The sequence below is a fragment of the Lagopus muta genome, chromosome 7 (assembly GCF_023343835.1).
Source record: "Lagopus muta isolate bLagMut1 chromosome 7, bLagMut1 primary, whole genome shotgun sequence".
In the NCBI taxonomy this organism is placed as follows: Eukaryota; Metazoa; Chordata; class Aves; order Galliformes; family Phasianidae; genus Lagopus; species Lagopus muta.
The window spans coordinates 43,117,560-43,141,949 of record NC_064439.1 but is presented as its reverse complement, the minus strand read 5'-3'; positions in this window follow the sequence as shown (position 1 = coordinate 43,141,949).

Here is a 24,390-nt window from a genome sequence, read left to right as displayed (position 1 = left end):
ACAGAGGAAGTTTTTCTCCGCTCAGAAATGGTCCTAGGAACTATGAAGCAGAACAACCAACTTGTATTGATTGAAACAATACATCTGTCAAATAATTATCCAATAAAGTATCCCTAGGTGGGTGCTCAATAAATCATTGCATACACAGGCAATTATCCAAATAGCATTACAAAGTGTGGACAGTTACTCAATACATTCAAAGGGCAAACGATTGCACAGTGCTGTGCAGCAAGATACTGCACAGGTGCTGTGCTAAGCCCCACACAACCACTCCTCCCACAAGGAGGGAAAGAATCATAAAGGCATAGGGAGTGTGAGAACTCATGGGTTAAGATAACAGCAGTTTAGAAAGTAAAGCAAAAGCTGTGCTTGCAAGCAAAACAAAATGAGGAATTCACTCTGCTTGCTACCAGTAGGCAGATACTCAGCCATTTCCATGAAAGCACAGTTCATCACACATAACAATTTAGCGGGAAAACAAGCGCCATCACTCTGAACATCCCCCCAGTCCCATCCTTCTTCCACCTCAGCTGTAATTGTTCAACAAATGCTACATAGTATAGGACATACCTTTGGCCAATTTGAGTAGCTGTCCTGGTTCCATCCCCTCCCAGCACCCTCAGCCCCTCACTGGCAGGGCAGTGTGAGGAGTTGAGTAGTCCTTGGCTCAGTACAGCACTGCTCAGCAACAATTAATTCGTATGCATGTTATCAACACTGTTTTAATCCTGAATCTATAGTATAACACTGTAGCAGCTACTACAAAGGAACTTAGTGCTATCCTAGTCAAAACCAGGACAACAGGGCACATAACTACAAGTGACCAAAGGGTGCAGTTGAGACAGTTTGACTCATTCTCCTCCCTTTGTTCTGTCCCACACTATTCTCACTAACAGCATTTGTGTGGATGTACTGTTTTCAGCACAGCACAACTGCAGCCTTATGGCTTTCTGCAGGCTATGATTGACAGCAGTCAGGGACTGAAAATGAGTTGTCCTGGTGGCTCATTTATCCCTTCCCATTTGGTCATGTAGGCCCACTGTCTGCTGCCTCACTTACATTCACATAGGATTGGCAAGGTGAGTGATCTCACAGATGCTCATGAAGCAAATGGAGAAACTGGTATACCACCAATGTAATAAAGGCAATAGATTCTGGCTTAGCAAAGAATCATGTTTAAAACTGTAAGCTACCACATTTCCAGGATGGATATGGAACTCTTTTAAGGATAGCAGCATAAGCTGTGCAAAAATAGGGCACATAATACACAAGATCAATTTCTAATCATAATTTCCGATCTTCTCACAGACCAAAATCCCTTGATACTGTTACCAAACAGAAGTTTGCAGTTAATGTGACATTTACAGAATCTTGTCCATCTTGGTGGATAATTGTTATTGTACCATGACTCATTTACTTTGTTTACACTGTGATTTCAACGGCATCCTAGTAAAATTAGATCCTTCACAAGGTGAAAATCATTAAATACCAGGTGAAAATAATTAAATTCACAAGCACCACATAGCAATCATTTGAACGGTTATGGATAGCTCATTTATTACAAAATACTTATATCTGTCAAGCCTGTTATGAGGGCATTCACCCTTGAGGAAAAATGGCTTTTTCCCTTGCTCCACAATCTCAGACAGAATTTGTCATTTGATAGGCAGTTATTATTAGCTTGGCCTTTTACTCTGGCTAGGGACCTGCCTAACTTGAGAAACCAATCAGTCCAGTGACACTCTCATTTCTTTCAAAAAGGACAGGAGATTCACCTTATACATAAGAAAAACCTTTTCTACTGTAAGAATCATCAAAACATGGCACATGTTGCTTATAGAAGTTGTAGAGTAGCCCATCAAATACTCAAAACCTGAATGGCTACGGCACCAAGCAACTTACTCTAGTCGACCGTGTTTGGATCAGAGGTGTTAGAGCAGGTGATCTCCAGTGGCTCTGCCAACCTCAGCCATTTTGTGAATCCATGACCAGAATCTTGTCCATGTTTGACATAATTCAGAGGGCCCTTTCCTCTCACCCCATCACATGCACTCAGCATAGCGCGCATAGAACCACATAAGAAGATTCAGCACTACACAGACTGAAAAAAAGGGAGCATCAGAAGGCCCCAGCAATTCTGTAGCACCTCCACTAAACAGTACAGCAGGCTACCTATGGTTATTCAGTGAACAACCCCCCACAACTCTTCTGTATGATATATCTTAGAGATCACAGGTTCTATTTTGGGTCTGTCATTAATCTAGAACTTGGAAGATTTTAGCCCTCTTTTCTTCAGCAAACAAACACAGCAAGAAGTACATGGGAATTCATAGCAATTTCTGCTTTGAAATCCAGCTTTACAATCTCATATGAACCAGCTGCTCCTTACTGCCTTTGCAGTTTCTCTAAGGTACTTTGCACTATACCTTCTGTTTTTTTTTTTTTACCATGTTTCTCCTTCCACAGCATACAATTAACAAATGTGCAGTTTGAAGAATGGTGTGGTTAGGATGGCATTTTACAGGTTTATAGTTAGAAAGATAATCACAGTAGAAAGAGACAATCAAAAATGAAATGCTCACCTGTATCCTATGCTTCCAGTAGAAAACTCCAAAAGGAAGGATCTCCAGCAAGAGACCCTTCCCCACTGGCAGTCAGCCCTTCAATGGGTCTAGGAGAGGTGCAGCCAGGCTCCACCCTTTGGTCACACAGCTGAATTGCCTTCACCTGTGCAACCATGGCTGACTCAGTGCTCGCCTCAGGTGAGCAATCAGTGGTTCAGGCTGTGACTCAGCAGTTTCCATACACATAGCTTGTCTTATTCTACATCTCTGATGGCCTTTTCCATTTGAGAGCAATGTTCCCCTCCTCTCCAGGTCTACTGCCTGGACTAAACTGTCTGACTGGAACAATTCTTGTTCTGCAGATTGCAGCTTGGAAAGGTTAGAACATAAACGTACATATCAGTACATGAAAGTATGTCCAGTCATAGTTGGAGATCTCTTCTAAAGTAATAGTGTCATCATACTGAAATGAGTTTTGCAGAAAAGACAGCATCAAATTGCTAAATTGATCATTTTTAATCTCTGAGGTTAGGTCAAGTCAAGCTTTTCGAGAGCACTAGCACTCTGCTCTCTTTGAAGCCAGTAGAGATTTATCAATTGATCTCTTTGGAAACGCTGATTTTAACGGAGATTAATAACAGCAATCAACTAGAGATGAAATCATCTTGCTGAGGGATTGCCCAAACCTTTGGCAGACATCTTGGAAAAAACAAAAAGTCCCTCTGAACCCTGTCTTGTGTTTTTTGAATGTCACAAGAAACAGTTTGTGTATTTGTTGGTCTGCCAGACAAACTGAATAAAGAAAACAAAGTTGGTAAGAGATTGAGTCTATAACCTCAGTAACTGCAGATTTAATCGCCAGCCTGTCATCTCAAAGCACAGGCACTAACGTTCTTGTTTAAACCTGAATTTCTCAGGACAGAGCTCTTCCTTCCTGGTCTGTGTCCAAGTCTGGGACCCACATTACAAGGATGTGGAGCTGTTGGACTGGGACAGCAGGGGGGCCATGAAGACAACCAGAAGGCTAGAGCACCCTCCCTATGAAAAAAGGTTGAGGGAACTGGGATTGTGTAGCTTGGAGAAGAGAAGGCTCTGGGGAGACCTCATTGTGGCCTTCCAGTACTTGAAGGGAGCTCGCACACAGGAGGGAGACAGGCTTTTTACATTATCTCATAGTGTTAGGACAAGGGGGAATGGCTTTAAATCAAAAGAGGGAAGACTTAGGTTAGATATTCTTTACTCAAAGGACAGTGAGGCACTGGCACAGCTTGCCAGGGAAGCTGTGGTGCTCCATCTCTGGAGGTGTTCATGGCCAGGTTGGATGGAGCCCTAGGCAGCCTGATCTGGTTGGCGTCAGCCCTGTTCAACGTCCTTTAACGTCCCTTCCAACCTAAGCCATTATGTGATTCTATGATAGCAGCTTCTTGACAGGAAACATACTGAAGCAACTACCAAAAACAACAGCTTGACATACACACACAAACAAAAAAAAGGTTTCAGGTAGTAGATTCCATGCTGATGCTGCAAACAGAGCAAAGAACTCCTTCCTTTTTTATTCATACCCATTCATCTGGCAAGCAATGCTAGTGCCCAAGTTGAAATCCTTCTGAATTGTGAAGACACTCTGGAGAGGCTGCTCTTGGTACATATGTATGTGCTCCAGGTAAAGATTCAATTTCATTTCTTTGGAAGCAGTCTTCTTAAATAACAAAAAAAACCCCATCAGATATTTAGTGGAGATATCACTCTCCTGAGCTGCTGATAATGTCACTGCCAAGCAGAGATTGCTTTGGCTCTGGGGAAAACCACGAACATGATCCGTATTAGACCTATCCAGCAGAAGTATCTATTGTGTTGCTATCATTATTTTTTCCTGCTTCTTTTAAATATTATGTTAAACTGAACAACCAAGCAGATGGGAATATACGATAAAAAATGAATGGGTTGGGAATATGCTTTGACATAGAAGCAATTTCCAGACTGAGATGAAGTTTCTGCAGGACCTATGTACAGTTAGTACAATCTATTTATTTTGCTAGTGATTTTCTGAGACAGTAAATGTGTATTCGATAGGTGTTCCATGGTTAGTGAGTGAGATACTCCAGGAAGGGATCAAATCTGACAAAACCTGAGTTGCTATGTGTAGGTGTTGGTGTACTGAGCTCTTCTGTGCATCAACTCATGCTGTTGGCCAAATAAATGCAACACAGTGCATAGAACTGCAGGGATGAACCAACCTGTGCCACTTGCAGTTCCTGTGCTGTTCCCCCCCATCCTCTCATTATTCCTTGCTCCAGACTGCAGGGATGTTCTGTCAGCTGGAGGATGCCTTAGCACCAGTCAGTACCCAGTGTGTGTTTGGTAGCTTAGGGCTCAAATCAGTTCTATTGCCTCTGGTAGGTCTTGGCCTGAGAAGGATCTTTTTGGAAGTTATGCAGTTCAAAAATAAAAGCAAAATGGCTGTAAAGCCACTATCAAAACTCTAGCAATATATTTCACTATCAGTACTGTATTTTTACTTTTTTCTCCACTATCTCTACTACTTGTCCATGCTAAATTGGATTATACCACAATATATCTGGTGCTGCAAATATCTCCTACTGTTGATTTCAGAAACCTCTTTTAATTTTGATTTGACATGGAGATTTCACAGATGTTTTTCTACTGAAGTGGAATGAAATGGAAAATGCTTATCAGCATTTACACTTTACTATTCTGCATCATCTTACCTCTTGCGACTCCCTTGCCAATACAAAGATAACCCCTAATACCAGAAAATCTGGATGAAAGAAATAGAAGGGATGTTGCTCGGCAGGACATAAGAGTTCATAGGGTTACTTGGGGAAATAATTCTTGGCATTTCTTTTGTTCTTTTTTTTTTTTTCTCATGAAAATAATTGTTTATCAAGATACTTTTTTTTCTTTTTGCACTTTAAATAACAAGCCAATCAGAGAGATAAATGATATCCTAGCTTAAACTTTGAACAAAGAACTACTTTGTCCTCGGCTAACCTTGTCTCTTCTTCAGGGTATTTTACCCCACAGCTGTCATATCTCCATATGAATTCCCACTGAGACAATTGCTATAACTTACACGTGAGGTTTGGTGAGCATACAGGTGGTGGCGCCAGCTGAAAAAATGTGTCTGTCCTCCATTAACTTCAGTACAGTGTGGACAACACTATCAATAATTCAGTCAGGACAGCAGTTCTCCCTCTCCTCATGGAATGAAAGTTCACAGTACCGGAGCTTTCTCCCTTGGGGACATTCTGTAGCTTTTTACCTGTAAGTAAATGCAGATCCCATCCTTTAATTTTCACAACCTCTATCTAACTCACTGGGGAAGATTTAGTTCTTAGCTTTTAATTACCTGAGTACACTTTGATATGTTCCTTGTCCATCTATATTGTTTAGCAGACCTCTACAAGTTTTGGGAGATGTTGCCCGATTAAGGAGATGAGTACCATGACTGGTAGCATCTGCTGAAGAAATAGTACAAGTGTTACGCCTGCAGTGCCCTCCCAGTCTCCAGTGATTGGTAGTTCCCAAGCTTTCTGAGATATCCGAACCCTATATTCTGCAATAATCACCAAAGTTTTGCTCTCTTTGAAAATCTCTTTGTAAATATAGTTTCCATGACATCTAGGAACACTGAGTTACACTGTGTAACTTCTTGACACTCACAGAAAACTACTTCTTCTGATTTGTTTTAAATTTGCTACTTTTAAAATGCCATTGGATACACTCCAGCTATTCTGGAGAAATTGGGAAAAATGCTAGTGCTGTTAAAGCTCACTTTGCTGTTCAAATAGCAAATGCAATATTATGAGTTAGTAGGACCAAGGAACCAAGAAGAAAACAGAAAACATAATTACACATAGCAGCATAAATCTGTGTTGTAACCATATTTTAATACAATACTGTGCAGATACCTTCTTTACGATAAGGGTGACGGAGCACTGGAACAGGCTGCCCAGAGAGGTTGTGTGTCTTTTTTATGGAGGTTTTCAACACTCATCCGGACACCTACCTGTGTGACCTATTGTAGGGAACCTGCTTTAACAGGGGGGGCAGGACTTGATCTTCTGAGGTCCCTCCCAATCCCTGCCATTCTGTGATTCTGTGATAACAAGATCCACGATGCTTTGTATGTCTGTTTTGGTGTCTTTGAAAATGTAGGGGTCTGCTTTCTTTTGTAAAGGTGTCTTGATGTTTGTAAACACTAAGCAGTGCATGTCCTTGCCCTAATCTTCATTGATATTTGACTATTTGCTTTGTTTTCTTGCACAGATGCATGCTGACATCAGGATACCATAAACACACGATGATAGTCTGTGAAATTAATGGGCCAGGAACACAAGGCCACAGAGTAAATTTCTTACTCATTCTGGATTACAGGCTGATCAATTGTGCTGCATTGTAGCTGTCCCTACTGATATGGGAAGTCCAGTATTCAATGAAATACTTTTTTACAATATTGTTACAGGTATGTTTGTTTTGAAACAGCCTGGCACGGCTTTGTTCTCTCTATACTTTCTGATTGATTGTATTCACCGCAGGATTAAGATGTGGCATTTGAAGCAATTTAGTGATTGAATTGAAAGGTTTCTGTAAAAAAAAAATCTTTTTTTTTTTTTTTTTTGTCAAGAGGGAAATGGAGAGCCATGTACCTTCAAATACTATTTCATGCAATTATATGTGTTATATGCAGTGATATCTCACCATCTTCCAGTAGCCTTTTATAATAGTAGAAAGAACACAAGGTTTTATTGATCCATCCACCTTTTTGCTGTAACAAAACTCAGAATATTTGAGTCAAATGATGATGGTGTCTGTTCCTTGAACTTAAAACAAGAGTCTCTCTTAGGTGCTACTGAGTAAGACCTCATTCTCTATGAGACAGAAGGTACAGCTGCGATACAGCTGCCCATACTGAATCAGGTTTCAGTCTCTCAGACAATGGGCAATGATATCAGGACTATACCTATCAGCAGTGCTACTAAACACTTTCATTTTCTTTGAAGACATTGCTAAAAGTCTGTGCTCCTAATGCCTCTTGCCTGCAGTCTACCTGTTGTTGCTTCCCCAGAAGACAGAAGTCAGGAAAGAGATTTTCAGCTGTGTGGGGATGTGCTAGTAGGGGTACAGGAACATCTTATGGAAATCTCACTGGAACACCCTAGGCAGAGAGATCACTTTTAAAGGTCTAAGAGCTCCTAGGCACTTCAGGCAGAAGGCTGCTCAGTCTCATGTATATGTTACTTAATCTTTGAACAATCTTTCTGTGAAACTGCAGATGCTTCTGGTTTTCTTTTCTTCTTTTTTCCAAAGTTTAAAAATAGGCAACACGTTTTCAAAAGAGACACATGATTTTCAGATGTGCTGACCCATTTTAAATACCTTACTAAGTCTCACCTTCCAGATGCAAGATGTTACTTGCATCAGTCCTCCATGACTGTAAGTAGCAAAAGCCCAAAGTGGTTCAATTCAAAATCTATTTTCACTTCAAGATCATAATTCACTGCAGCCCAAAAGAAAAAGTTCTGTTTTTCACAAAGTTTTATTTCTTCTTGAGAAAGGATTCTCTGGCATTTTATGATCTGCTTCTCCATTACCATTTGTGGGAGGAATGATTTAGCAGTACTGACTTGTAAATATTGATCGCATCCCATGGAAAAGTAATTAGTGCTGATTGCATCACATAAAGACGACAGTTTATTGCACAAAATAGATTAACTGTTGTCATGAAAGCTGTATTGCTGCATACATTAAATAGCACTAATGCACGGTTTTCTACACCTGCACATTCTGTATTTAAGCAAGCTAAAAAATGTATACCCTATCATAACGCTTATTTTTCTTTTAACCATTTTATCTGCTGATTGAGGTCACTGCTCTTGGACTGAAGCAGACCAGAGGAGATTGGCTCTCCTTGGTGGCTGCAGTGCACAGTGCACTCTTTCTCAGGGACAACTGTCCCCACTTTTGTACGAGCTGTAGGCAATGTTCTGACAGTTCCCACAGGTGGCAATGAGAACAGAACCATGACCCCAGCTTTGAATAGCGTATATCTGAGGGCAGAGCTGGACAGCCCTCAAACCAGCTGATGCCATTAGCAGCTTTGTCAGATGCTCAGCCTAACTCTGCTTTCCCAGATGAGTGTTTACATTCTCACGTCTCAGCTGGTGGGATGGAACATGCAGTTTTCTGTCTCTGTGGAAAATTTCCAGAGTTCAAACCACTGAAAGCAGTGGTGGTCTATGTCAGAAGGATTAACTTCTGCAAGGAAACGAATGGGGCTAATGCAGACAATCTCTTGAACGTGCAAGGTGACAATTTATTTCAGATGCTCAGAGGCTAATTAGACATTTGCTAATGCATTTAGACATAGACCAGTATGTAGTGCATTGAAACAAACAGCAATGACCATGTCTGCTTTGCACTGACCAGCTGGTGCACAGAATCAGAGAAAGAAGAATATTTCTGACTCAGAGGTATTTAAATTGCCATAAGCATGACACGAGAAGAAAAACCCCACAAAATTTCTGCATATATAAGGCAATTTGAGAAGGAAATTGTGAAAATAAGTGAGGTGCAAGACATTTAGAAGAACACAGAAACACACTGTACCTTCCTTTAAACCTCCATATGAAAATCCTCAACAGTTGAATCTGTACCTTAACTTTCTTCTGCTTGTGACAGGATTATGTTGCAGCCCAATGACAAATCCACTTGGAAGTTCTAGTCTGATTTTTCACATTAGCTTAATTTTAGTAGTTAGGGTCAAGACTCAGATTGGTAGTAACTCTCAAATACAGTCATTTTCAAGTTGCTCCATGGTCTGAACAACCAAGGGCAGAGGGCAAAGGAGATACATATGTTCTCTGGCATCACTTGAGTTTTTCCATCTCTTGGAACACAGCCACAATGAACACAATCCGTTGAAGCAGTGTAAGAGCTGGGGGATCAGTAAGGACGCAGATTAAAAGAAAAATGCACCAGAGACTTGTTAGGGTTTGCATGAAAGATTCCTAAGTAGACAGCTGAAAACAGTGTGTTATGTCTGCCAAAATAATGAAGAACAGATTGCAAAACAAATTAATAACAAAGGGCAGCATCTGGGCAAACGTGGCTATCTACACTTCTGATTAATTCCAAGGGGGAAATATGACAAGACTATAGAACTGAACCAGAATATATTATAATTCTAAGTTCCTCCTCATACACTAATAAGCCTGCCAAGCTCTTGTTTCTCAGGACATTGCTCAGTAGTAGACAAAATAAACTGTCACGTGGATAAGATTAACCACACTTTGTTAACCATGAGCCAGTTCAGTTAAGGGAAAGTACCATCCACAGGTGGACAATCATCTTGGAAAAGAGCTTGATGTGAGATCTAGGAAACAGTCCACCCAGGAATTCCACAAAAGGTAAGTTGATGGAAACAATAATAATGGATCGATTCACTTGACACAAGGCTGATAAAGCTGATACACTGAGGAAAAGCAAAATCCTTCATGGGATGTAGGTTTACGTAAGAAATAATGCCTTCTGTGAGGGAATCAGCACGCATTTAAATAAGAATGGTTTGGCTGGTATGGTTTACAAACATTTCTATTAGGCTTTGAAAAGGTGTCTTAATAAGTGCTTTTAAATACATGCAGTTATCAAGGGATATGTAAGATAGAGATTAAAATTTTATAAAATGTTATCATCATCTTTGAGAAAGGATAGACATACATGATCAGTTTTCAAAATGGAGGAGGTCATCCGTGGCATCCATGCTTTGATTGGTGGGGTTAATGAATAGTCCTGGAATAAACGGGATAATTTAGTACTGAAACAAAGTTATCCAGTGGAGTAAAACTGACTACAAAAAAGTATCTCATTAAACTGAGTAGCTGGTGACTCCTCAGAGAATTAAAATCATCAAAAAAGAAACCTTGGTGATATGCATGCTGTGCTCATGCCTACATATGGAAACTACTGCACAACACGCAAAACTAGCAATGCAATATCTGTAGGTAAACATTAGATATTAACTGAAAAGAGAATATAGCACTGATTCCAGAGCAGGAGGAGTTCACATACAAAATTTGACATTCAGAGTACAACATTGAAAAATAAGGGGCTTTTTCTTCTTTGAGGGACTACTTAATAGAAGAAGTTAGTTAATATACTCTCAATAGACAGAATCCTTCCATTTTCTCTTAAAGTTTCCTGGGGTTTCACCTCAAGTTACAAAAATCAGAGTCACTCTTGAGAAAAAAAGGAAAACAATAAATAAACCCCAACAACAACAGCAAGACCACCAGCTCCAAAATTCCTCCTGTACCAATTTATTTATTTCCATTTACCATGCAGAGGGCTGAGCCCCTCCATTTCTTTATAAGGAAAGTTCCCTAGAAGGCTAGTTTTTCAAACAGCACAACAAGATCACGTATGATAGGACAGCTTCAGTTTAGAATTCTAATAAAGATTTAGATTATATGAGATTACGTGGATTAAAATTGAAGAGAATGGTACTGGAATTTGCATGCAGAGCCTCAGCAAGAAAAAAGTCACACTGAACTCAGAGCAGCTGTACTGACTTAGAGCAATGAGTGATTCAATCCACTCATGGTCACCAGAGCAAACACTAATGCATATGCTACACAGCTATTCCAACACTCATTCCCAAGAAGTGCTGCCATGGATTAACAACACACACACACAGAAATAAATAAATAACAGAAGAGAGCTAAAGATATTAGTTATATTAAAGTAAACTGTCACTAGTGCTTTCTCCTTCCCTCATAATTTGAAAATTATTTTTAAGTGAGTTAAGCACTTGCAGAAAATAGCAGATTTAATAGCTATAATCAAAAACTCTTTATTCACAAACATGCAAATTGGTGAGTTGGAATGTGAACATTATCCATGTATTACCCTCCTGCTTTGCTTCAGGTCTACAGCCTTGAAGCATGAGAGAGAATGTGCCTCCCTTAAGCTGCCTGCAGATGAACGTGATGTTATTCTTTCAAAGACTACCATGTCTAGGTTTACTTCTGTAGAAGGGTCTGGGCTGTGGTTTCCTTAAATCAATATGATGACAGTCCTCATGCATTAAAGATTGTTTTTCTAGGCTGTTCTATAAAACAGCTTTTTACCCATATGATCACATTTAACTCAATTGCTAAACCTGCCTTTATATGAAAAAAATGTGACGACACACTGCATTCATAACTCTTTTTAGCTGGAACGCTAACCCATTATGAATACTGAGCTGTGGCATGCTCCTCAATGCCCTGTAGTAATAAGAAGCAGAAGTATCTCTTAATCCTGCTGTCCTCAGAAAAAAAGTCAGTCCTGAGTGTCAAACTTCTGCAAGTCTTCTGCACAATTCCTCACACAAAGAGAGACATACACCTGCCTTGACAGTCATACACATGACCCAGGCTTCCCACTGGGCTCCTAGTCTTTTTGAGTTGATTTATAGAGATTCTCTACAGAGTTCCTTTCCAGCATGTCAGCTCCTAACCTGTACTGATGCACGTGCCTATTCCTCCCCAGATGCAGGACCTGCTCTTGTGGAACCTCCTTAGAGTCACCTCTCCAGCCTATCCAGGTCTTGCTGAATGGCAGCACAGCCTTCTGGCGTGTCAGCTACTCCTCCCAGCTTTTTATCATCAGCAAATTTGCTGAGTGTGGACCCTATCCCTTCGTCCAGGTCATTGCTGGAGATGTTGAACAAGATTGGACCCAGTACCAACTGCTTGGGAAACTATTTCTTTTCCTTGTTTACCTATTGAAATTGGAACAGAACACGCGAAGTTGTCTGCTTTCAGAACTGTTTCTCCACAATAGACCCCAAATATTTCTAAGAACAATATCCTGCTGTTTTTTCTCTTTATATTGACATTTAAATCCCTCAAGGATGACTGAAGAAACAAGAGCTTCTTCCATCATAAAGATTCCGCTCTGTAAAGAAAACAAGAAAAATAATTCACTACGTAACTAGTAAATAGGAAAAGAGTGTGCATTACATATAAAATTAAAAGTGCACTAGAATTAAATCCATGAATAGCCCGGAATACTGATTAAGTCACAGAATTGTTTTTTGCTTCTTCTTCAAATAGATGTGATAGTTATACAGGGCTTCACCTTATAGCGTGCATCCCGACTTTCTACTAAGTTCTCCTAAGCACTAGAAAATCACTTACCCTTTTGGCAGGTAAGCTGTGTAATCTGAACACAGAACTAGCGTGCTTTGTCTCTCTTGCCTTGTTTGGAAACACCAAAAGTTTTCCACTTCAGTTTGAGTTGACTGAATAATTTTCTTCTTGACCTTTTTCTCAATCTCTGCTTTTCACAACCCACCTCTCTTGAGCATACTAAGAAAAAACTTTAGGTACTCAGAAAAGGCTTTTCAATAAACAATCTTCTACACCAGTAACTTCTAGAGATCAAGAGATGCCTTCAGAAAGTTGCCAAGCAGAAATCAACTCTTAGGTTACAAATCTGGTCTCTATAATGAGCATAAAAAAAGAGGCAATAACAGGATCAGGGCTGGGATTGGGAATCAATGACCAACTCTCAGACAGTATCCCTGTCTGAAATGTTCAGTTAGGTCTAGATGCAGCAAAATATTTGCTCCTCTCCACTTAAAAAAAAAAAAAATTTTTTTTTTTGAGCTTGAAAATTACAAAGTAGTGAAAAGTAAAACAATCTAAATGTCAGCAGCTCGTAAGTCATCTGTTTTTCTGGACAGGAGCAACATGATGAGCACTCAGACAATCCTATTCACAAGGCTTGGTGAGGAGGTTGTGCTTGTCCTCACCCCTACAGAGATATACAGCAATCATAATCAAGTCAGTCCCTTGTAGATGTAATATCAAATATTTCTGTTCTCATGTCATGAACCAGTAAAATCTGTTCAGGAAAGGAGCCCAGCAGGAAGGTATGGATCCCACAGGCTTGAAAGCGGCTAAATCTATTATTCTGATATAGCTCAAAATACTTCAAAGTGCTAAGGTCTGAAACGTATAAGGCTGCCAGTGAAAAACAGGGAAAATGACACCTGGTAGCTTCTCTGACAAATATCTTAGAAGAGGTTTGCAAAGCAAACTTCTTAGAAACTGCTCTTTCACGGTGCATATTTAGAAGCATTAGGAGCAGAACTTGCACACTTTCTTCTGAAGTTCTTGAGATCGGTCAGCCTTACCTTAGCTCTCAGCTGCTGATTTACAATAACCTGTAACACTATATAGTAAAGGCATTATTAGCTATCATGACCACACTGATTGTGGAAAGCAAGGCTCTTCTGTCCCTCTCTTTTCTACAAGGATAACAACCAGTCGCCCACAGACAGAATGGTTTGAGAAAGAAAGAGCAGTTTTAAGCAGATTTCTGCTGCCCCGCATTACTCCCTGCAACAGATGGATGCAAAATCATTTTACTGAACATAATTTATTCCACATACATAAGCAATCCTTTTGAGCATCTTCAGCTGTAAGGCTCAGCTATCCCTGGATAATGATGTATACAGACACATTATATTTGTAGGAGGGAGGCTTGGTAAGACATTATGAAACACATTTTTCAGATGCAGGATTTGGGAATCTGGTCCTTAAGGAGGGGGACTAAAATCCAAACTATGACTTTTAAGGACTAGCTGTGTTGATGCACGTAACAGAGAATATTGGTCATGTTTTGATGTAACTTAAGTTGAGTAGAAAGAAAAAAAAGTGATAGAGACAGTTCCCATTTTGCTGAACACTTGTGCAGGAGTTTGAGGAAGAAAAGATTTTTGTTGTGAATCAGGAGGAATCAGTTCTAGAATATCCCCCTCACTGGTATTTCTGATGTAAATCAAATCTGAACCAGGTGGACTTTAAGCTGATACACGCATTCTGATACGTGTATTTATTATTAAAAATAATAATTTAAAAAAGAAAACCAAAACTTTTCATATTTTCTGTGTTAATGTTGTGATCTCTAAGCTTAGAGGATACTCCTTAGCCTACTTAGCCTATACTTAGCCTAAAGGATACTCCTGAAAGATAAAATGGATCAGAATCACCTTATCTACTAATTCTTTCATGTTTATAGGGTTGAAAGCCCCTTACCAGCAGGTACAAGAGGAGTAAACTCTGCAGTAAACTATGATACATTATCATTGCACAAAAAATTCCCCCTTAAAGAGGAACATCCTTGGACCTGTGGGGACTGGTCCTGCCATACAGAGGGAGAATACTAGTAAAACTATTTTGTTTCCTGGAAGAATTCGCAACAAAAAGGAAGTGGAAAATGGCTTCCCCTTCATATAAAGGAGAAAATGATGTCCAGACAAAAAAACTCTTAACTAAGTTCACTCTTCTACTGAGGAAAATCATCTGTTGATTGGAGTAACTCACATGTTTTATACTGTTCTGGATGAAGATACTCAGGCTAGCCCAACATGAACCCAGGTGGGGTAAGAATAAATGTTTTCTGACTTATGTGTCTTGCAGATATGTAACGCTTACTGCCTTTCACATTTCTAGAAGTCTTTACAAGTTTAGATTTCTGCCCCAATCTCATAATCTGGATCACTCTTCAGAGAAAGCTGAATTTATACATAGTAGAGTCATAGAACAGTTTAGGCTGGAAAGAATCTTTAAAGATCAACTAGTTACAACCCCTGTGCTGCTGGCAGAGACTCTTCCACTATGCCAAGTTGCTCAAAACCCCATCTAAAGCAATTTCTTCATGTGGCCTTGGAAGTAGTCTCTCCCTGCTCCATTTTTCCAAATTCAGCACAGGAATGCTAGCACTGAGTTAACTCACAGAAGGAGAGGAGAAAAACTGTGTCCATGATTGTGAGGTGTCAGATACTGTTCTATGGAGCTAAGCATCCAATCACTCAGTTAAAGAGTACATTTCATCTCAGAAGTAATAGATAAACTTCATAAGAGAGACTCTGAAGTGAAATCACCATTTGCTTCTCCCTGTTCTTTAGCCAGATTCTTTGTCTGCTCTGCCCTAGGCAATGTCAGCAGTCACTAGTCATTGCTGTGACTTCACCTAATGTGTTACATAGCTTCTGCTAGGAGAATTGTTAGCATTGCAACAACAGCAGCACAGAGCTCACACAAAAGTCATTAGAGATGATGACTGAATATTTGTGTGGCTGGTCTGTGCAGAACTTCGTGCTATCACAACTTCACAGCTATCCATACTGAGCCAGGTACAACTAAGCCGTGCAGGGTTTAGTTTGTACAGTTCCAATGAAAGAAGTTGAAGATTAGTACAAGCCAAAATCTGTATTGATTTACATGATATGAAGTGCCACTAACAAGAAGAAATTGCCCTGTATTGTTTAATTTGAGTCCTTGGAATGTAAGTGGAATGGACATGTTTGAGAATGAAAGGAAGCATGTTTTGTTCCCCTGCCACTCTTTTAATTGGCAATTTGTGATATAAATCACAAGAATAATGACAGATGCGATTCTTTCCCCACATTCAATTTTCTTAGCCAATAACTAGAGAAATAATAAACCAAATTCTATTTCAAGTCATATTTGGTGCAATCTCATTACACTGAATTATATTAAAGAACAAGTTCCTATAAAGCAGTCACATTGCAAGCTAACAATTAAGAACCAGGATTCTAAGGTTCTACAGTTTAAATTATTTTTTTCCCTTCAAGTGCTGTAGTTTGAAAGCAATTGCTACAGCTCAGAAGTTTCTAGAAGAAATTAACTATTCAATTCTGTTCTTAGGATATTTGTTTTTCACATGTTTTCCTAAATAAAGCATGGAGTTATCCTTCGGTTTTTGTTTGCTTTCTTTCTTCCAGTGTTCTCACTTTGCCTTTTCATTTCTTTTCCCCATTCTGCCTCTCCTTTATCATTCTTTCCTTCACTGCTACTCCCTTCACATTCTGCTACCAACCTGCTGTGCAGTTGTTTCTTGTGCCACTTTGGATTCAGCTTCTCAAAGATGAGAAGAGAGAAATTTCCAAGGAAAGGATTAACCTCACTCAACTTCAGCTGGATCTACAGCTGATGATACTTTCAGAAATCTATTTGTCATTCTTGGAAAAGAAATGAGCATTTTTAATGAATGAGTTCTTCCTTCACCAAAAAGAGATGTACTGGATTGCCTTATGCATAATGCTACAACTACCAGATCCTTAATGGACTTATCTATGGGGGTAAATATAGCCCCCCATAGAGAACATGCATTCTTAGGCTGTCCACATGTGCCATGGAGAAGTGCTTGTTGTTCTGCACAGCTCTAAGAAAGAAAGAGAAACAGAAGCAGATCCCTTCCTGACAGCTGACTGATTGCTCAGCACTGTACAATAATGGCACTAAAATGGAAATAGACAGATGGACCATTGTTAAGGTTCCCATACTAAAAACAACTTCAAAAGGTGTAAATCTAATTTCATGTCTATCTGCAGTCAAAGGGAAACTACCTTAGATAAATACATTACTGCTCCATTACTCTATTGATACAGTATTGTGCATGCTAGTGTCGTATTTTTATACAATAGCTTGAAATTTATTAACTTACACTGTAGATGCTATGTATTCCTATGACAAAATAGTCTTCAAAAATTTTAAGTTTTTTAATCTTTTTATTTATTTTTTTTGGGGGGGGGGGGGGGGGGAGGGAGGGATGACGTTTGCTCTACCAAACAGTGATCGTAACAAAACTGATCTGTTATGGATGTTACTCTAGTGACGTGCACTTATACATGAATTTGTTTTTAAAAAGGAGGAAAAAAAAAAGCAAAAGAAAACACCAGTTTTAGCTTAATCTTAATGTCTGGTGTTCATCATGCTGAAATTATAACTATTACAGTGTAGGAGAACAATGACTGTGATTTTTGAATGAGCCTTTGTTTGTGTTTTTTGTCATGTTACGCAGTGAACTATTTTTAAGGTCTAATCAGTGATTATTTTTCCAACTCCATGTTTCTGTACGGAATTATTTCACACAAGGACCATTCTTAGCAGTTTTCCTCAGTGATGGAATATAATGAATGTGAGTCATTATGTAGCTGTCACACACTGACCAAAATAAAATTACAGATCTGAAAAATACAATAAAATTAAATAAAGCTCTTGTGAGACCCCATCTGGAGTACTGTGTCCAGGTCTGGATCCCCCAGTACAAGAAAAACGCAGAGTACTTGGAACGAGTCCAGAGAAGAACTGCTAGATCAGAGGGCTGGAGCACCTCTCCTATGGAGAAAGGCTATGAAGAAGGGCTTGTTTAACTTGGAGAAGAGAAGACTTTGGGGAGACCTCATTGCAGCCTTCCAGTACTTGAAGGGCACATATAAACAGGAGGGGGAACGGTTGTTTACAAGGGTAGATAGTGATAGGACAAGGGGGAATGGTTTTAAACTGAGACGGGAGGTTTAGGTTAGATATTAGGAGAAAGTTTTTACTCAGAAGGTGGTGAGGCACTGGAACAGGTTGCCCAAGGAGGCTGTGGATGCCCCATCCCTGGAGGCATTCAAGGCCAGGCTGGATGTGGCTCTGGGCAGCCTGGGCTGCTGGTTGGCGACCTGCACATAGCAGGGGGTTGGAACTGGATGAGCATTGTGCTCCTTTTCAACCCCTTTTTCTATGATACTATGAAATATTTCTAGCAACAGTTGGATCTCGAATATTCAGTTCACTCAGCCAGAGAAGAAATAACTGCAAAAGATAATAACATTTTAACTTTTCATACACAAATGAAATTGGAGGAAATTATGACAAAAAAGTAGACTCAAAACTCAGACACTGAATCCCTTGGAAGAAACTAGATAATTAGTAACTGCAGCAGTGTGTTCCCTTACAGACAAATGGACCTCAAAAGAAGACCAGAAGTATACTTATGACAAAGCAGTTCAAATCATGAAACAAAGGCATAAACCTAGTTCCAGAATGACAGTTAAGGAGAGCATATTCAGTAGGCATAATTGAACATCCAAACAGCTACATGAGCTGAGAGGTCAGAAAGTACTGACAATCTCTTATGTACCCTCTATACTACTGGATAGCTGTTGTCAACCAAACATTTAATAGATGTTGAAGTCGAGACTGTTTGAAGAGTACTTTAAAATATTTACAAAGGCTAAATCTTCAGGAAGTTATTTTTCTCTGCCTTCCTTCCAAAACTGAACAGATGGTGAATGCTTCTTAGCTAAATATGCTGCCAAACATTCTGGCAAAGTAGTCCAATACATCATAACTGATCTTTCCCTTCTCCCCATGCACTATTGCACCAGATCCTGAAGACTGAAAGGTGAAAGGCAGCTTCAGTAGCTAACAGCCAACTCGAGGGTGGAGCTTCCTGCACTACACATAGCTGGACATACATTTTATGTATCACTAATAAATTATGTCTTGGGGAAGCTGAACAGATGCGCACTAGAAGTTTATATTGATAAAGGAGAAAATAAAATGATGATTAACAGTATGCTATGCATGAAAGTTTTTTTTGTTTTAGCATCCCAATGTCTTGGCTAAGAGGACACATGAATTAGAATAACCTAAGGGCCAAAGCTAAAAACATAACTGTGTGCTATTCAGTACTGTGAGAAGTTCAACAGACGTCAAGATGACTTTTGCAACCTTCATCACAATAAAGACTGACAAGTATCTATTCAGACACTGGGCTTAGAGGCTGTATTGCTTTTTTTTTGTTTTTACCTTTGTATTGGATGCAAGTAGTCAGATGTAGAAAACAACATAGCACCAGGGATGCTTTTTGTGAGAAGAGGCCCAGGGCTGCTCTGTGCTGGATATAACAATTTCTAGCTGGCTCCAGTGGCTTACCTCATGCCACAGCGCATCAGCAAAGCTGGCGACACCTCTGTGAAAATGTATTTAAGAAAAGAGTGAGAAACAGCAGAAGGAACACCAAGGTCTGAGGAGGAGGAAGTGCTCTGTGGTGGAGCAGATCTTGCCGAGTAGCCCATGGAGGAGCTGCACTGGTGCACATAGGTATTCCTTAAGTAACTTATCTCATGGAGAGCCAAGGTAGGAGCAGGGGAAAAGCATCACAAAGAAACAGCAGAGAGAAACTGTTGTGTACTGATAATAATCAATACCACTCTCCCTTTTGTGGGTCATGGCTTGGCTGAATTGCCATGAACTCAGTGAGTGTGCCTGCAGCAACAACAGTGAAGAAGAGAGAGGGCTCGAGTGGAGCTAAGCCTGGCAGAAGGGGAGAGGAAAGGTGCCTCTGTTGCATGTTCTAATATTTATCTGTTTCCAGTCACTAAACATGAAATAATTATTTTAATCATCAGCGATTTAAATTCTCCAAGTTGAGTCCATTTTGCCCACAGCAGTAATTGGAAAGCGACCTGTCTTCATCGTAACACATAAGCTTTATCCTTCCTTATTTTCCCTTTTTTCTCCCCCTTGTCCCACTGAGACATGCAGGGAGTGAGTGAGTGGCTGGGTAGGATTTTGGCTGCTAGCCAGGGGCAACCCGGCACCACCTTCAAACAACCAGGTGGGTATTTTTTGTTCTTTCTTTTATCATTGTGCTGTGCCCCATCCCATCCCCTCCCTGCTCTCCCTCCTCACCCTAGTTGCCCTTATTTGCTTTTTTCATCTTTACTCTCTTAGAATCTTTCAGTTCAGGTATACCAGTAGATGGTCTCTTCAGAACAAAGAAAGAGAGCTAGTTGTACCTTGAGGGCTGACTGACTGTCCTTTTCTTTTGAAAATACTGTATGAAGGATCTTCTGAAAGATTTTACCATCAAAAAACATCGCAGAAATCCTCATCAGATCTGAGTTAATGGCTAAAATGCTGGTACAGCATGCTGTTTCTCACCTCCAGGAAAGTAGTTACAGCAGGAATGTGCTAAGAGAACTATTGTCTGGCAAACCTGAAGGCAGATTAAAAGCATATCTTATGTTAACTTTCTATCCTAAAACAAAGTATTGTGTACCTACTCAAGCACTCAGAATCACCCTGGATTTGTTTTTTTTAATGTGAAACCATATCAGCAGCAGATGTTCAAATTCAAGATCCCTGAAATCAATGGGCTTCACATGACAACTCAGAAAGACACCAGAGGAAAGAAACCATGAGTTCTTTACCTGGGGAGAAAAATTTCCTGTGTTTCTTTTAGCAAGTTCTCTAGATGCTGCAATTTTGCCATTGCTGCTTGCATTCATTCTAACAGAGTACGCAATGGCTCAGATAAGTGCAATTTTTCATGAAGAAGTTGAGCAAATGATAACTGTTTTGGGCCATGGCCCATCTGCTCTGTATTCTTTACGTAATTGCATTGCTGCCTATAAATCAGCAACGCTTAAAAGTGGATTAAAATCTGCTTGCATTCTCACTACATCTTTGGGTCAGCATTATTACTAATGGTATTTACTATGGTACTAATGGTAGTCATAACTATATTTTTTCCTGTGCACCATAAGTTATATTACCAAATTCCCACCAATTAGATTTGGAAGTTATTGAGACAGAGAAAAGTTTATTCTCCCCCACAGCTATCATAACAATTTCCAGCATTGTGAATAAATGGTCAGACTTCTATTTCTTCGGAGCTACTGCTGTACAAAAAAAGGGATGACCATATTCCTTCCTCAAATCCAGATCTGGTGTCATGTGCGAACCTGACAGCTGCCTTCTCCAGACCATTGAAAAAGACATTAAAGAGAATATGCATACACACCTGAGGCACTTGTACCAGACACCAGAGTATGACCCATGGGTTACTACTCTCTTAGATCAATTAACCAACGGGTTTTTTTTTGTTTTTTTTTTAATCTTTCAGTTTGTCTGGTTATCGTATGGTATCTAAAAGTTTCTGTGGGTGAGGGAAGTGAGAATAGGCAGAGAGAGCTCCAAGGCTTGATTTCAAGTGTTTCAGCTAAGGACATGGAAAAAAATCACTGTCAGTATATATTCTTACAGTTACAGAGATCTGTGGCCAGTCAGGACTGTTCAGTCCTCTTAAATATGGTCCAGAAGACAACACTTAACATTAACAACGTCAGCTACAGGACAACAAAACTCTACCCAATATAGGTACAAAAGCCATGTATCACTCCTTTCCTTAATGTTGCTCTCTGGAGAAAGCATGTCTTTGTTGAACAAGACCACAACGACTTACTCAAAAAGTCCTGTTTGACACACTGCTATAGCCAGGGGCCTCCTGATAAACTAGAATAAAAAGGGCACTGTCCTGAAATTTTGTCTTAAGCATATTGTAGAAGATTCACATCCATCACCTGTTCATCCCTGTGGCTACATGGAAGACTCAGTCTCACATTTGTTCTACATCATCTACTTCCCTCAGTACAATTTGTTACATACCTTTTCATTTCAGTTACTGTTCCTCTAGATTTCTAAGAAAAATGGATTGTCATTTCTGTAAAGCTCTGGTCAGGAGAAGTATCTCTCATTTCAGTATGAACAGATGGCTCCGAAAATACTTTTTAAACTTGTTCATTTTCTATAGATCTTGCACAGACAGGCAAAGAGGAAAGCAAGCTGCAAGCAGCAGAAGTAAAAGCAGACACCACAGCATGAAGAATATATTGTATAATTTGCTGTAAAGTACCTTTCAGGCATAATCATAGTTGAAAAAATTGAGGAACAAAATCACATGCAGTAGATATTTTTCTCTCTGTCTTTTTGGAAGTTGCAGGCTTAGAAACAGTTGAAAAGCTGTTGGATAGCTAAGTATAATCTAAGTGTTCTTTTATGCACTTGACTTTTTCAATTTAGAAGTGTGAAATATCATTAGAGTGTTAATGTTTCCAAAGCTTCAATGGCAGCTGCACAGGTGGTGGTAAATAAAGTGACTGGCAAACAAGAAGTCCCGAAAGCTAGGAAGTTCTAAAATCTCTATTGGAAGATAACAAGATGACTTGAACATGGTATAAGCTATCTACTTACAGAAGGGATTTTTGAATGTAAGAGTAGATTAATCTCAGGAAAAAAAGCCATGACAAGCTCCAGTCCAGTGGCTGCAAAGTTACGCCATGCTGGAGCTGAAGTAAATTGGAAAATTGGTAACTAGCAGCAGTAATGGTAATTATCCATTGGATTCATTCACATGTGGATCTGAGGCGTTCCTTAAGCTGTGTGCAACTGTCTTTCTAACAGACGTACTACAGACTGAACAGCAACTCGTGGCTGAATTCAGAAAGCATTGCTGACATTCTTCATCCTGCACAATTTTCAGGCTTGGAGGCGGTTAGTCCTAACTTTTCACACCATCCTTAAATCACTCTCACCCTAAAGGAGTGCCTTCCCTGTTCAGATACCGATGAGCAAAACTTTCCAGCCTAAGCAGCAGGCCTTCTCTGCCCACTTCCCAAAGCTGCACCGTTTGACCTCTTTAGGATTACATATGGCTTTAATTGCTCATAAAAGGTTTGTCACTACAGATTTAAGAAAACAGAGAAAAAACATCAGTTTTCTTCACCATTGACTCTCATTATACCCAAACTCACTCCCACTACATTCCCATTTTCACAGAATTTGGGGAAAGTTAGAAAAAAAAAAACAAAAACCACAAAATTGAGCAGAGATCAGGAGAAAAACAACAGAGCACCTTCCATGGATTTGAAAGTAGAAAGTGGAAGTAGACTGATGGTTAGTAACAGATTTGATACTTCCTAATGACCAATTTCTCGCTGGCAGACAACAGCACAGTTTCTAAGGTTTGTTATGGTAAATCTCCATTTTCACAAGCGCATCTAAATACAAATCTTAGATGTGCTAAAACACTACAGAAAGCAAGGGTTATACATGAAAGCAAAAGTGCTGGTAGCAATTTAGTTAGCTTCAGTCATAAAATGGTAAAATGGCCTGTCTCACTCTGCAGGGTACCAGCCCACAGAGGAGAGAAATTCCTTATTTGTACGTAAATGCTGAAGCTGAGACTGAAGCATATTAAAAGCAGGCAATTATTTTCTACACCTAGGCAGACCAATCCAACATTACATTATAAAAACAGAATGAAAACGTAACGTTGCAAATGGCTGCAGTTTCACATCAATGAACAGATCAAACCAGCAAAACAACTAGGAGAAAAGCATTGGACAGTTACATCAACACTGTCAATAGAATAAGTCTCTAGATTGGTTTGGATTAGGTAAATACTGTTTTCATGCATTCATATTTTATATGCTTCAATTCTTCAGAATTTAATGGTAAATCAAGAAACTTTGACTGTGTGCTTTCCAGTTTTTTTTGTTTTGTTTTTAATATATATGGCTTTTAAATTACATGACAGAACTGCCTGCAAAATGCTGTGTTCACAGAGGTATACTCTTCATTCACTGTGGAGGGCAAATTAAGGTAGGTTTAACAAGAATATGTAAGGAACGTAAAGTACTTCACAGCCATAGCATGCCTTGAGAATAACTGGTCTGTAAAGCCGAGTATTGGCCTTACATGCAAAGGGAGAAACATTCTATACAATAATTTTACTCCATATCCATTAGAAGGAACATGGCATCTACTGCAGTGTAAGAATTCTGTGGACTTGCAAGTTCTAAGTAAAAACTGCATGTCTATTAGTGACTTACCCAGTCCCTGGTATGATAGTTGCTTACTATGGTGTTTTCAGTTGCTACAGAAAGGCAGAGGAAAGGTAAAGATAATAAAACCCCATAATTCACACTGCAATCAGTTAATGCTGCTTCATACCCCTTATGGGTATGAAGGCACTAGGTTGTGAAATGACAGGTCTCAATGTAGGCCAGCAACCTCAAAATTAGGTGCTGTGGCACCTTTCCTAAGACCTGCCACTGACTGACTCCACGTGCCTAGACATGCCAACTCTTAGCTGTCTTATGGGTTATTATAAA